The sequence below is a fragment of the Pleurodeles waltl genome, chromosome 5 (genome assembly GCF_031143425.1).
Source record: "Pleurodeles waltl isolate 20211129_DDA chromosome 5, aPleWal1.hap1.20221129, whole genome shotgun sequence".
NCBI classification, from domain to species: Eukaryota; Metazoa; Chordata; class Amphibia; order Caudata; family Salamandridae; genus Pleurodeles; species Pleurodeles waltl.
Window position 1 is genome coordinate 1,212,744,564 of NC_090444.1, and position 16,131 is coordinate 1,212,760,694.

A 16,131-nucleotide genomic window follows, 5' to 3' on the forward strand; every position below is an offset into this window, starting at 1 on the left:
GATAGGTGGCATATACAAGAACAAGATTTGCAATGCAACAGGTCTTGCATTTGCGAGAGTTGCAGCTATTGGCGTTGTAAATGACAATATCTTTTACTGATGTGCTTTGCTTCAGAGAGTGGTGGATGTATGTGGTGTGAGGTGACATTATGTGAGTTGTATTGAAATTGTTAGTTGTGGAATTATGTGGGATGGAATTGTGTGATGTGGAGTGCATCTGTGTAGTGGAATTTTGTGTCATGGTGAATAGCTAGGGGTGAGACATGCACAGAACAGATAGAAAAGAAAATAGAGAGGGATAGGTAGTTTGTTTAGGTGAGAAAGAACTCATGCAAAATAGACAACACCCATAATCAGGATTAAACGGCATTATGCTTGCATAAAAAAATCCTGGGTTTAAATTTCCCAGAATGCTGTTGTAAGAGGTGCTCTCTGTGAGTTTTATAATCATTATTATGCCAGGTGTTAGGCTTCTCATCACCTTCAATGACTGCAGACCACTTTAATGGTGTGCATGGTGCAAACATCTGGAACAGAGCCAGAGCATGGCTGTTGTACAGTGCACTACGCTGGCTACGTTTCAGATTGTTTTGAGGAATACAGGGAGTGCAGAATTATTAGGCAAATGAGTATTTTGACCACATCATCCTCTTTATGCATGTTGTCTTACTCCAAGCTGTATAGGCTCGAAAGCCTACTACCAATTAAGCATATTAGGTGATGTGCATCTCTGTAATGAGAAGGGGTGTGGTCTAATGACATCAACACCCTATATCAGGTGTGCATAATTATTAGGCAACTTCCTTTCCTTTGGCAAAATGGGTCTAAAGAAGGACTTGACAGGCTCAGAAAAGTCAAAAATAGTGAGATATCTTGCAGAGGGATGCAGTACTCTTAAAATTGCAAAGCTTCTGAAGCGTGATCATCGAACAATCAAGCGTTTCATTCAAAATAGTCAACAGGGTCGCAAGAAGCGTGTGGAAAGACCAAGGCGCAAAATAACTGCCCATGAACTGAGAAAAGTCAAGCGTGCAGCTGCCACGATGCCACTTGCCACCAGTTTGGCCATATTTCAGAGCTGCAACATCACTGGAGTGCCCAAAAGCACAAGGTGTGCAATACTCAGAGACATGGCCAAGGTAAGAAAGGCTGAAAGACGACCACCACTGAACAAGACACACAAGCTTAAACGTCAAGACTGGGCCAAGAAATATCTCAAGACTGATTTTTCTAAGGTTTTATGAACTGATGAAATGAGAGTGAGTCTTGATGGGCCAGATGGATGGGCCCGTGGCTGGATTGGTAAAGGGCAGAGAGCTCCAGTCCGACTCAGACGCCAGCAAGGTGGAGGTGGAGTACTGGTTTGGGCTGGTATCATCAAAGATGAGCTTGTGGGGCCTTTTCGGGTTGAGGATGGAGTCAAGCTCAACTCCCAGTCCTACTGCCAGTTCCTGGAAGACACCTTCTTCAAGCAGTGGTACAGGAAGAAGTCTGCATCCTTCAAGAAAAACATGATTTTCATGCAGGACAATGCTCCATCACACGCGTCCAAGTACTCCACAGCGTGGCTGGCAAGAAAGGGTATAAAAGAAGGAAATCTAATGACATGGCCTCCTTGTTCACCTGATCTGAACCCCATTGAGAACCTGTGGTCCATCATCAAATGTGAGATTTACAAGGAGGGAAAACAGTACACCTCTCTGAACAGTGTCTGGGAGGCTGTGGTTGCTGCTGCACGCAATGTTGATGGTGAACAGATCAAAACACTGACAGAATCCATGGATGGCAGGCTTTTGAGTGTCCTTGCAAAGAAAGGTGGCTATATTGGTCACTGATTTGTTTTTGTTTTGTTTTTGAATGTCAGAAATGTATATTTGTGAATGTTGAGATGTTATATTGGTTTCACTGGTAATAATAAATAATTGAAATGGGTATATATTTGTTTTTTGTTAAGTTGCCTAATAATTATGCACACCTGATATAGGGTGTTGATGTCATTAGACCACACCCCTTCTCATTACAGAGATGCACATCACCTAATATGCTTAATTGGTAGTAGGCTTTCGAGTCTATACAGCTTGGAGTAAGACAACATGCATAAAGAGGATGATGTGGTCAAAATACTCATTTGCCTAATAATTCTGCACTCCCTGTATTCATCAGCTATGCCCTTTTACTAACTGGCTTATTTTCCCTACTAGGCGTCCTCAAAAATCAGGTAGGGGCTTCAGCACCATTCTCTAGTCAAATCTAGCGCAGATGAATATATAAGGAGCCAGGCTGCTAACAATGAAGACCCAAGTACTCCATATTGGTGTAAACCTTCCCAAAACCTCTAGCAGCAGAGTGCATCGAACCTGCTTAGGTGCGTGAGAAAAGGGAAGTAGGTGCTCCTTGATCATTCAGTCTTTGGCCTCACCTTTGGCACAATAATATGGGCGTCAAGTCATGGCATCAAAATGTGGAGAAGAGATTTGTCCACTGAGCTGCATTCATGACATAAGAGACACTATAGAAATCAGAAGATCACATTAAATTGTGATCGAGTCAAACTTGCATCAAAAAATTTATCTGAAAGTTACAAGAGCCATGGTCCGGTGCCAAACCATTTGATACGTTTAACCCCTTAGATCAGAGTTCACAATAGGAATCATTATTTTCGAAGATTGGCTGTTTACACAGCTCTGATTCAAACAGACCGCAGAAGAAAGTAAAGCACGCTGATGAAACGGACTTGTGAATGACATATGATTCGGGTATCCGGAATGTACACAATCTTTTTCTGCTGATCGCACCAAGCCACCCATGCCAAGTTCTCCTAGCACAGCATCCAAACATGACATCGGCCCTTCACAAGCACAGGCTCCCACCACCCTGCCCACAGATAAATGTGGAAGGAGGGGCAAAGATAGAGAAGAACACACATCTCAATCCAGCTCAACCCAAGAAAAACAATATCTGCCTTTTGAGGCTCACAACTACTTGAATTAAAGGGAGCAGAGTGCAGGTCGACACATATACTGGTTCTCAGGGTGGGGGCGTTCACATCTCACCCACAGGACCCGCAGCAGCATGGGTTAAAAAACGAATGGATTTGACAGAGCAACCTCCCCCACCCCACCCATCCACTTCCTTGAAGCCTGGGATCCTAAATCACATGTATGTGATCCCTTAAAACCCAAGTTCACAGCATCCTTTGGTCAGAAAAGCTGTAGACAGAGTGCAGCCACTGCAGGGCCCCTCCTCCCCTGATCATGCTTCGCACAGATGCAGCATGAGCAGAGTGTGCTGCAGGGAAAGTACACAGGGAAAACCCACGAGCACTCCTCATGACTGATTTCATTCCTCCGTGTCCCACAAACCGTGCCCCAGGACAGAGGCATGAACTCAGAGAAGACTGGCTGCAGATAACACACATGCACTCTGCACCCGACCCCCAATTGTGGTTTTAACGCACAGCTCTAGCAGAGGCATAGCTCCCGCTCTGTCCCTTCTTATCCCTGCCTCCTGCTGTATCCTCGCTCCTACACCAGTATACCACCCCAGCAGATCAGAGAGTGAGTACCTTGCAGACAGCATGGGAGGTCCCTGTGCCCCCAGCCACTGACCTTGCAGCAGGTACCTTGTCACCAAACTGCTCCTCCTCTACGTGTTGTTCTCCTGGTCTCTGTCCAGGCTTGAGGAGGGCATCCCTAACAGCTGTGGCGAGCAGGGGCGTAGTCCACCTCTTAGGCATGTAGGAGCAACGGAGAAGAGGGACTGATTGGGGCTGAATTACAGTTTTTTTTTTTTTTTGTTTGTTTTTTACTGACGCCATACTACGTGCGGTTTCTGGAGAAGTGGCCCAGAACTCACCCAACGGTGATGTAAAGTTTTGCCAGAAGGAACCCAAACACAGAAGAAGTACGAGGAAGCGTGCCTTCTGCTGTACTTTAGCACCAATGGATCGTAAAATAAAACAAATAACGTGGTGGAAGGGGTGAGGGACAGGACGGGAGCATCAGGCACAAGGGTGAGTTTGAGGGGCATGCAGCAACATGGGAGGGGGTGGGAAGGAGGAATGCTATATCAAAATTTAAGCAGTCACAGTGCGTAAGGTGCCTTAGCTGAACAAAGGCGAACAGTAAGGGGAGCAGGAAAATTTGGAAAAAAAAAAAATTGTTCGGCAAAGAATAGATAATGAACCAAAGCGTAATTATACAGTACTTGGTTCCTGCTCCCTGAGAGAAAAAAGGAGGGACAAAGAAGCAGGACAGACAACTAGCAGGCAAGGATTTTTGAAGGACACTAAAACAAATGAAATGGCTTGAAGCCCACAAGAAGTATACTAAAGTATACAAGAGGATGCACGCTTACGTTCAACCTAAAAACATATACACAGTGAGAGATGCATTATAAACAACAGGAGGAAGAAGGTGCATAACACACAGTCAAATTTGAACTGAAGTGCGTAGTTAGGGAAAGAGGATCCTGAGAGATGAGGATCAAGTATCAGCTCAAAATGGTACTGTATACACCATCTAGAAAATAAACGTGAAAAAAATTACTCCAGGACCAGTAAGTCATGCTCTTAATTGGCCCTCACCTGACTTAAGGAGGGTAATGAAGAACAAGTGCTATTTTCTGGCTGTAATCTTGGTAGCACAGATGTGTCAGTTCTTCCACAAACCCTTCCTTTGTCTCTGCAGAAGAGTCAGTAGTTTGCAGCAAGAGCCACAGCAGAGGGCCTTCAATGGTGATTATGGACCGAGTCCAATGTGTCACTTTTTCAACATTCCAATGAATGTGCTGATAGCGCCGTTTGTAAATAATTACCTGGCAAATTTGGGTGGGATTACAATTTTCTTAATAAGATGTTTTTATAAGATGTAGTGTTTTTAGTAGTAATAAACATATGTGAAACTGTGGAAGTCAGAAAACACGTCTGAGAAGAAGTGATGAAAACGTACACACCCTAATAAGAGCCCCCAATTTTAAGCAATCTGTTCTTACCCATCCTGCTACACAAGGCTGTGCATAGCTCATTCTACCTCAAAGAGACAATGACTTAGCAACCATGGCTCATGTGGGAACATCACCTATCAAAAACTATTTTATAATAATAAACAGTCCCTTATTGTGTGTTGTCTCTAAAATAAAACTAGAGGATAATCGTGCTGCACAATTTCCTTTTTTAGAATTCACCATTTTTTCAGTTGATGGCACGCTACCGAAATAGATTGGAGTAGATGGGAGTCGCAACTAAGGAGAATCTAATAAAGAAGGTGACAGACTGCTTTATGAATAATTTAAAATATGTTTTTTTCAAATTATTGTGGATTTTAAGGCAATTAAAAAGGTTATCTCTCCGGGGATTTACTACAAGTCTTTAAGAGAAATTAAATGAGGGATTTTCTGCTGTAAATTCACACAATTCATTCACCACCACTTCAGATAAAACATCCGGCATTTCTGAATAAAAGATACATAGCTGGAGCAGCAGAAATGTGCCAGTTAGTTCTACAGAGTTCTAGTGCATTCTCACAAAGGAATGCAAATAAAGATATCAAGAGAGTACATACTGAGGATAGAACAAAGTCCTCAATACCCTTGGACGCCACATTGCTGGAGCGATAGTTTCATTGTACTACTTTTTGTTAATGTAAAGGTGAAACCTGACATCTTAAAAGCAAGAGGGGAGGTCGGCGAGCTAAGTCATATAGTTTTAAATGGCTAAAAGTCAATGACAATGGATGAATTACCTTTAACTAATATCCCCTTTCTACACCCATTTTAGAAGGATATCCATCCTCTGTACCATCTTAGATTTTAAATATCTGACAGGAGACATATTTTGGAAGAAAAAAGTGATATGGACTTGAGTAGACATTTTAGAGCTGCAGGAAATGATTCTACATCAGGATAGAGAGATGATGATTATGCATTTGTTTACCTCGTCAAGCCACCCAACAGTCAAAACACTAACACTGCATCAAACTAAATAAAGAAAAACACAGGAAAATTAACAAACAAACACTCTTCAAACAACCAACAACCTAGAATGGATCAAAACACCCAGGGGAATATCAGCACTTCATCTTTCTTCGCTTATCAGCAGTCAATGTTTTTCTTCCTGTTCTCTTTACTCTGCCCGTTGCCTTTCCCCACCTGTTCGTTTAACTTAAAGCTGTAAGAATTAGTACATGTTTGGTTCTTGACTTCAACTGGATGAGTTCACAGCGTTATTTTGGAGCGATGTGCCCTTACTTAGCCATGCAGAAGATGGTATTGATTGTGCGTTCAGCAGGCAGGAGTTGGGCGCTTGGCTCCTTGCGGTTACGTACAGCGGCAAGGTCCTTCCAGTGCATCGAGCAGTGCATAGGGATGCAGATCACACCAGTGTTATTTTGGAGCGATGTGCCCTTACTTAGCCATGCAGAAGATGGTATTGATTGTGCGTTCAGCAGGCAGGAGTTGGGCCCTTGGCTCCTTGCGGTTACGTACAGCGGCAAGGTCCTTCCAGTGCATAGGGATGCGGATCACACCAGTGTTTCATCCTGAAACTGCACTGCCGAGCAGACTGCAGAAGAGGCTCAGTTTGAGATTCCAACATGGAGCAGAGACCTGACCTCTGACTTTCACTACCTATTCTGGCAATGGTGTTTTGTAGTTGCCTCTGTGACATAGGTGGCCCTTCTCCGAATGGAAAACTTCATCCATCCCGCTTAATAATTCCTATGGTGGTCGGTACCTTATTTTTCAAATGTGGGTCACAACCTCCGAAGGGTACCGAAGGGCATTTCAACACTTGGGCTACTTTACTAGTCAGATTAAGGCCAGCTTGATTATTTCATAGTGCCCAAAGGGCAGGCACCCTTTAGTTTTGGTCTTTCAGATAAAGTGGAGGAAGAAGAAACATTCTTCTTCATGGGAGAAGGATTGTCTGAAGCTCTAGGCTACATTGTAAAGGATGCTATCGCAAGCCTTCAAATTTCTAAGAAGGAAAATGTTGACTCAGATCCTGTCCCTCAGCGTGAGGAAGAATGCATCGTCCCATGCAAGGCTGGTGCCAGGCATGGGCAGTGTGCTCACAATCATCGGGGGCTCACACCACTGTGCCATGTTTTCAAGGTGTCCAGTGTTACGAGGCCAGGGGACAGGAATCGGCCCCTCCCCTGGGCCTTCAACCATGGTTAAGTGCTGCAAGGTCTCTTCCATGAGCCCTGCAGCAGTTGCGAGAAAGGGCTTCAGGTGTGTGCCGGGTTGGGCCTCTAGCTGGTATTTTAGTTCTATTGAGAAGCTTTCTGTCACCTAACAGAGAAATTTCAGCTCAACAAGTTTTTATTGTTTTTTTTAAATCACAGCTCCCTGCTGGCCCCCCTTTATGGGCCTAATTGCTGTGTCTGCATAATGACAACATTTCATTAGACAGGCACTTAAAGTGTGCTTAAGTGTTAAGTGCTCCCTATCCGTGCATGTATGAAATGCAGGGGTATCCTGCTAGGCTCATATTTATAACAAAGAATGACGTTGCATCAGAATGGGCACTGCTCACCATGGATGAAGGGAAAGGGAGGAAAAGCATAGCCAGTAGAGATGATTATAAAATTACTAAGACAAATGGTAGAAGGTGTGAGGAGTGGGGGACAGCTGATAGGTGATAGTATAGTAGGAAAAATAGGCAGAATCATCAGTGAAGAGTGAGTATCTGGAGGAAAGGGAGGCGGCAGAAGTGGAAGAGGTGGATACAACGGGCAGAATCAGTGAGAGAAGGGAAGAGGCTGGGAAAGAGCAGTAGCATAGCAAGGATGTCATGGGCCCTGGTGCAAGCAAGGAAAATAGTCCCTCTGACTTCCGTTGGAGTTGTAAAATATAACAATTTTCAGGGCTCAAGGGGGGCCCTTAGGGCTCTGGGCCCTGGTGCCACTGCACCTGCTGCACCAAATGGTAGCTACATCTGTGGGAAAGAGATGAGATGAAAGGCATAACATACCAAAAAAAGGGATGTATGAAGGGCATAATCTGCTCAAAATGGTATGAGGATTAGGGAAGTGAGGTAAGAACCTGGGGGATAAAAGCAGTAAAGATAATATTGCATTGATTTAATGTGTGAGTTGTGAAAAAGTCAGGCCGAAAGACTTTGACAGCGTCTCAGCGATCGCGCTGAGAAGGGGTGTGTGCGTTAGTGTGATGCAATTGGTGCCGCGCTGGGATAGGTTGGTTAATGAGAAGAGTCGCGCATGGATTCATCTATCAGTCCGACAATATTGTAGTGCGATTGGAAGGTGAGAGTGTCGAAGAGAATTATGGGATCGTAGTCACTTTTTCTGATTGGTTATTTTTTAACAGATTTCGCTGTTTGTTTTGCTTAGTTTAATTTTGTTCGGGAATCCTATTTTTTGTGGATTTTGTTTTTGAATAAACTTGGTTGAAAATGAAGTTTTTCAAGGCTTTGAGAGGTGATGAATAAATTCTGGCACTTGAAGAAGAAATCTGTCTGCCAGAAAATGCTCCTGCATATATTGTGATTGAGGAAAAAGGTGCAGGAGCGTGCCTTTGGTTGAAAAATTGGGTTAAGATCAAAAAGAAAGAAGGTTGTTTGGCTTTTCCAGAAAATGGAACATTAAATTTGAGAATTTAAGGCAGAAAATGTACAGTTGAAAGTCTCCTCCGAAGCCAGCACAGTATGAAGCCTTAGCGATTTGGGAGCTAGTAGCTACACAGCAACAAGCATTGAAATCTGAGAAAAAGATGAGGAGAGTAGAAAAGACACTAGCAGAAGCTAGATGGGACTAAGAGCAGAAAAGTTTGAAAGTAGCTACTTTACAGGGAATTAGATTATTTCCAGCAAGAACAAAAAATGATGAGGGTGGATCAAAAGCGGAAAAGAAAAAGAGTTCTTCAGCAAATAAGGAGCGGAAACTAAAAGACTTAAAACAAGTTATGTTTAATGATGATAACGAGTTAAATGAAGATTAAATAGTTTCTTAAATTTTGCAGACTTATCCACCACCAAATACAGGTCAAGGAGATCAGAGAACAAGTGAGAGTGGAATGATTAGAAATGGGACTAGTGATACAATTCCTACTGCACCATCAACATCAGCGGTATCACAGAATATCCTGAACAATGAACGAGTTCAGATGCAGAGTAGTTTTAATGATTCATTGAACAACAGTCATCAGTTGGAGATAAACATTCCTGAAACTTATCCAGAGGCTCAGATAAGGACAACTACTAATTTAGTGCTGTCTCCAAGTCAACAGGGGCTGAATATGATTCAAAAGGAGCCTGTTCAAATACAGATTCCTCAAATGCAGAGCATGAGAACAATGCAGACACAGAAAAGTGGATCTTTTGTTGGTCCAGATGCAATTTCAATGCCTATTACGATGGGTCCACTTATGCCACCATATGCACAGACTAATAATAGTGGAGCAAATTCTTTGGTCCAGTTTCAGAATGGGGTGTTGGAAAAATCGACTCCTAGACAAGAACAAACCCTGAATGAGACCAATTCTTTAATAGATTTGTCTCCTGTTGGAAATTCTGGGACCAGATCCTACAGTAATCAGGGGGAGAGACTTGTCTCTGCAACGTGTAAGCACATCACAAGAACAAGATTTGGGTGCACAGTCTAATGAGATTTCTTTAAAAGGTTTATCTGCTCAAGAGATAACAAAGGGGGTAGAAGATTTAAGCAATTCAAAGAATGTAGAGAAAAAGAACAGAGAGGAAGACTCAAACAGAGTGAGGTTGTCAGTGGAAGGAAATCAACTTCTTAAAGGAACAATGGGTGTGATTAGACTTGAGTCATATACTGAAGCTCAGTTAAGATATTTATGTAAAATAATTACTAACGGAGCAGAAAAAGTACACCAGCAGTTACAGGAAATAGTGGACGAGTAGGACATTAATCTAACTAAAATTAAAAGCCTGAGGAGAAATTATAGGTTAAATATGGACGAAGAAGACTTTATACACATAAGATCTGCAGGGATGAAAACACATCTTAGGGAACTACGTTAAAGAGTGCAGGTTGGGAGAGCATTAGACAAATGGAAGGCAGATTTGTCAAGAAAAGAGAAAGACCAAAGAAAAAAAAGAAATGGCAGAGGCAGGCGACTCACTGAAAATGTTGCCGATGAGAGAAATAGCAGGAGGAAATTTTGTACAAGTACCTTGGAGTAGGAGTGATATCCTAAGTTTTACGAATGATTACCCAACGTTGAGAGAAAAGCCAGTAGAATGGTATCAGCAGACAGATAGGTTTGTGAAATTTGCAAAATGTCTATGGGAAGACCTGGATACAATTTTTGATATTGTCGTTCCGGCAGACATGTGGATTGAATGCAAAAAGAGTGTGGATTGGCCAACAGGTGAGCCGCACAGGGATTTGAAAACAGGTGCACCATCTCCAGAAGTAATGAAAACATTACTATAAAGTTGTTGAGTTCCTGAAAACAAGAGTTTCGCGGAAAAACAGTGGTTAGCATTGCATAGACAGAACACCACAGGAATGGAAGAAATAAGTTCATGTATACTATGAAAGGTTGTTAAAAGCGTTTAAACAATTCAGTGGCGTAGAGACAATCGAGCAAAGCAATATGAATCTTTTTGTGTTTAGATTTGTTGAAGGATTGAAACCAGAAATTAATCAGATGATTAAGAATCATTTAATTTGCTGACAGGCCAAACCGATTGGTGAAGTGTTACAGTATGCAAAATACTCTAGTGAACAGACTGAGATGAAGCTAAAAAGTTGAAAGAGAAAGCAATGGTGATGCAGATTAAGGCAGCACAGACAGGACTGCAGGGAGCTTTTAAGCAATAGCCACAAGGGAATGGCATGTTCCAGAGTCAAGGTAGAGGCAGAGGTTGAGGTGGAATGATGCTTCCGGTAGTCAATAGAAATGTGGATTTAAATTCAGTGTTGATACAAGATGAGGAGCAAAGAAGGAGTGTTACCTTGTCATATTTGCGGGGTAATTTGACATTGGAAGAGACAGTACCCGATTTTGAATCAAGGTGGTGTTGTGCAACTGACAAATGGTGTCAATTCCCATCAGAGCATGAGAGGACCTGGAATGGGAGGTCAAAATCAGAATTTCCAGAATAATATAAATGCCATGCAAGGTTTTCAGCCTTTGCAGCCAATGCAGCAGATACAGAATGTACACCAGCAGGTACAACAAGTACAAATGCCACAGATGCAACAAATGCAGCCACAGGTGCAGATGGTGCCTGTACAGCAAATGCACATACCAAGGCAGCTCCAAATGATACAGGGTCCTATAGATCAACAATAGGCAATGCTTTCGCAGGTGGTCACAAATCAGAAACTGAACAAAAGTGAAAAAACAGTTGATCAATTTCCTTTACACAGTGAGGATGAAATAAAAGATGAATGGCCATTGGATAGTTCAGATGAGGAAGAGTATGTGATGGCAGCATCATTAGAGGTGGATCAGAGGGGTCCTTATGTGAAAGGTAAAGTTCACGGTCATGAAGTTAGCTTTCTGTTTCACACAGGAGCCACACGCTCAATAGTAAGAACTGTGGAAGTTCCAGATATATCGATTTCGGAGAAAACAGTTCAGATTGTAGGAGTTGCGAATAAGCATTTGACTAACACTCTTACAGAACCAGTTTCTGTGAAAGTTGGCAATTTTAGAGATTTTCACAGTTTTGTTATTTGCAATTCTAGTCCAGTGTCATTATTGGGAAGAGATCTGCTTTGTGAAATAAATTGTTCGATTTCATGTTTAACTAGGGGGATTGAGTGACACAAACAGTGATGGAGAGGATTCAATGATTACTATCGAAAAAGAACGAATGTCCAGGGAGTTTCCTCTGAGGAAAATAAATGATATTGTAGTGGGTGAAACGTTGTCCAGTTGTGCCACATCCAGCTGTGATTATGTTTCAGATTCCGTGTGATGCTGGGTGGTTCACAGTAATTGATTTGTGTCAAGCATTTTTCTCTGTGCCTCTTTAGGAGGACAGTAGATACTTCTTTTGTTTTAAATTCCTTACCAGAGTCTATTGTTGGTGAAGAATTCCTCAGGGGTTTTCAGAGTCACCATCGATTTTCAATTAGATTTTTAAAAAGAACCTGGAGTCATTGGTAATGCCTTATCGATTGCATCAGAGAAGAAAGAAGGCTGTAAGGAAGATACAATTGCATTGTTGAACTTTTCAGGAGACAATGGTAATAAGGTACCTCCTACAAAATTGCAATATTGTTAGCGAGAGGTGAAATATTTGGGTCATTTGATTGAGAAAGGATCCAGGAGAATTTCGAAGGAAAGAGTAGCAACAATTATGAGAATGAAAATACCAAATTCGCAAAAAGAGATGAGAATGTTTCTGGGAATGCTAGGATACTGTTGTCAGTGGATTCCAAATTATTCAGCTATATCTAAACCTTTGCAAAAGCTGACACATAAGAATGTTTCAGACCCCATAATAATGGATGAAGAATGTATGAGAGCATTTACTGAATTGAAAGGAGTTTGTGTCAAGCTCCAGCCTTGGGTATGCCTGATTACACAAAAACGTTCCTGTTGTTTTGTCATGAACGAGATGGATGTTCTTTGTCTGTCTTGACACAGACACATGGTGGTGTCAATCGACCAGTAGCATATTTTTCAGATACTTTGGATCCCCTTGCAGCAGCCTTACCAGGATGTTTACGAGCAGTTGCAGCAGTTGAGCAGAGTATAACTCAAAGTGAAAATATTGTAATGGGTTATCCTGACAGAAATGGTACCTCATTCAATAGAAATTCTGTTAACACGATCAAAGACACAATACCTGACCAATGCAAGATTGACACAATATGAGACATGGATTCTTTGAGCTCCTAATGTGACAATCATGAGATGCACAGAGCTTAACCCAGCAACATTATTACCAGATGAGAGAAATGATTTAGATAAAATAGATGATACTGAACATGACTGTTTAGAAGTTAGAGATGTATGCACAAAACCCAGAGCAGATATTAGAGACACTTGCCTAGAAGATAATGATCAAATCATATTTGTTGATGGTTCCCATTTAAGAGATAACAGGGTACACTGAGAGCAAGCTATGCAGTATGCACAATTACTGGCATACTAGAAGCTTCATGGCTTAAAGGAGTGTTTTCTGCTCAGGTCGCAGAATTGGTGGCTCTTACTGGAGTGTGCCAAATTTCGGACCAGATGAAAATAACTATCTATACTGACAGCCAATATGGATTCAGCATTGTGCATGCTTTTGGACAAATTTGGTCACAGAGAGGTTTCCTAACTTCATCAGGTTCACCTGTAAGAAATGGTGAAAGAATACATGAATTACTACAGGATGTACAGAAACCTGAGAAAATTGCTGTGGTTAAATGCAGTGCACATCAAAGAGGACAGGATTATGTGACTTTGTGAAATGCTTATGCAGATCAGGTTGCAAAATTCTGTGCCTTAAACAGTATCTCATTCAAAGGAAAATGGGAATTGATGTCTGAAAATGATGAACCCTATACACATTTTACAATGCAAATTTTTGAGACTTTGGAGGAGCTGAAGGCTATACAAAATAATGTTCCAGAAAAGGAGCATAGAGATTGAGTGAAACACAATTGCATACAAAGAGAGGATGACATTTGGGTGACAACAGAAGGGAAAATGGTTTTACCAAACAGTTTGTTGACACAGATGGCCAGATATTACCATGGTCAAGCGCACATAGGGAGAAATGCAATGATCAGGAGTTTCCAACAGTTCTGGTTTAATCCACAATTTAGACAAGTTGCTGAACTGGTTTGCCATAGATGCACTGTTTGCCAGCAGATGAATGTTGGGTAAAGGAACAGTTGTCAACATGGGACACATAGGCATGGCAGGAGATCCATTCAGCAGAATGCAAATGGATTTTGAGATGCCTGCGTGTGCTGGTTTGAAATATGTGTTGGCGACTGTGTGCATTTTTAGTCACTTGATAGAAGCATATCCGACAAGGAGAAACAATAGCCTTACGGTAGCTAAGTTACTTTTGACAGAGTTGATTCCACGTTTTGGTTTCCCGGTCTCTTTGGAATCAGATAGAGGGAGTCACTTCAAAAATGAAGTGATAAAATTAATTTTTTTCAGCTTTAAACATTCTGTAGAAGCTACATTGTAGTTACCGCCCAGAAGCCTCAGGGCTTGTGGAGCAGATCAATGGAACTTTAAAGCCTCGATTGGCAAAGGTGTGTGCATCAACAAATTTGAAATGGCCAGATGCTTTACCTTTAGTTCTAATGTCAATGAGAAGTACTCCTGATAAGAACACTGGTTTGTCTGCTCACAAGACTCTGATGGGGACAGCAATGAGATTACCAGCGATACCTGCAAATGCACTTGTAAATATTACAGATGACATGGTTCTAGATTATTGCAAAACCCTGGCTGATGTGGTTCGATCTTTTTCTCATCAGGTGGAATCCACAACAGTGCAACAGACTCAAGGTCGAGGCCACAACTCGAGAGCTGGTGACTGGGTTATCATACAGAAGCATGTAAGAAAGTTGTGTCTGTAGTCACGGTGGAAGGGGCCCTATCAAGTCATCCTTGTGACAACCACAGCTGTGAAGCGTGCAGGTTTGCAGAATTGAGTGCATGCCAGCCAGACGAGGAAAGTGAATAAGCCAACAGAACAAGAAGAGGAGCTGTTGAGGTTACCAACAGCTAACGACATTCCAGGTAAAGGGAAAGAAAGAGAAGAGCTGGATCCTGAGAGTGTTCGAGATGTACGTACTCATATGACAGATGAAACAGAACAAAGTTCAGAAGAAATTGAACAGTCTGTGAATGGAGTAGAAGAAAAATCAGTACAAGAGGAGAGAGAAAGATCGGTTAAGAGAAGTTCTGATCAGAGGAGGGTGTTCTCAGAAGAGAGTGTTCAGAGACAACCGGTTGAGAGAAAATATGCTCAGAGAAGCGTGTCCTTGGCAGCAGGTGGTTTGACATACCAAACTGAACGAAAGACTGACCCCATTGGGAAAGGAATTGAGACAAATCCCGCCCAAGTGGATTCTACTCTTCCTGAACCAGTTGTGGGAACGTCAGAAGAAAAAGGTTCAAGCTCAAGTTCGAATCCAATTTTGGGAACGTTGTTGATGAAGAAAACTTTAAAAGGAGATAATTGGTCAGAGAAAAGTTCAAAAGGAGGAAGAATAAATGTGGTACCACCATTTCAGGAGGAAAAAGTTGAATGAAGGAGAAATCAGTAGTGGAGAAGAAGGTAAAAGTAGTAAAAGACCAAAAAGAATGAGTTGCAAGCAAGAGGTATTCTGGTCCAGAATGAGCATATGTAACTACACATGAATGGCAAGAAGAATTTTTGAGTTATTGTTTTGACAGAGACACTGAAAACATTTTTTTGGGCACGTGAAGAATAACAAGGAATATTTGGAAAAAGCTGAAATTGAAAATTATCTGACAGTCGTACTTATAAAGAGACATTGATAACTGAAATAGACAAATTGATAACTGAATTTGACAAGCTGCTATACCGGACAAAGACAAAGAGACTGTCCTGAGTGAATGAACTACTGAAAGGGAAAAGAAGGGAAAAAAAAAAAAAAATTAGGAGGGGGTTTTTTATTTTGTTTTTGGAATTATTTTTGAAAATGTTTTCTTTTTATTTTCTTTTTCTAATTCTTTGGAGACCATGAGAAACTTTAGTAATCAAAACAGTAGAATTAACCGTTGCAAAATTTCAGGTATTGGTTTGGCGGTAGCGAGTGTGTTAATGTGCTTATTGTTATTTGTAGGTGTGATTGTTTATGAGATTAATGGAGCCAACCATGCTGCAAAGATTGACAATTGATTGGATACTACTACTACATCACTAACAAAAGATAAGTTTAAAATAGATGTTAAATACTTACATGAAGAAAAGGAGATTTCCTCTAATGTTTTCTATCGCTTATTGCGTGAGTATGTTGAGGTGATGGACGCGAAAGATTTTTATGTTTGTAGGTAGATTCGAAATTCAGTGGAAGAAGGAACTACTTATCAAAGCCTGCTTATGATGTATGCTATAAGTTGCAGTCTTCTACTAACGCGTTTCTATAACTAAGAATATATCCAGTATTTCTTCTCTACCTTTGACTTAGTGTTTTAGTT

The 16,131-nt window shown here is 41.5% G+C and overlaps 1 protein-coding gene across 1 annotated transcript in view; it reads right to left on the minus strand.

Moving 5' to 3' along the window:
* ASCC3 (activating signal cointegrator 1 complex subunit 3) overlaps window positions 1-16,131 on the minus strand; it is a 1,806,704-nt gene that overhangs the window by 1,732,951 nt on the left and 57,622 nt on the right. The gene's annotated exons all lie outside the window — the stretch shown is intronic.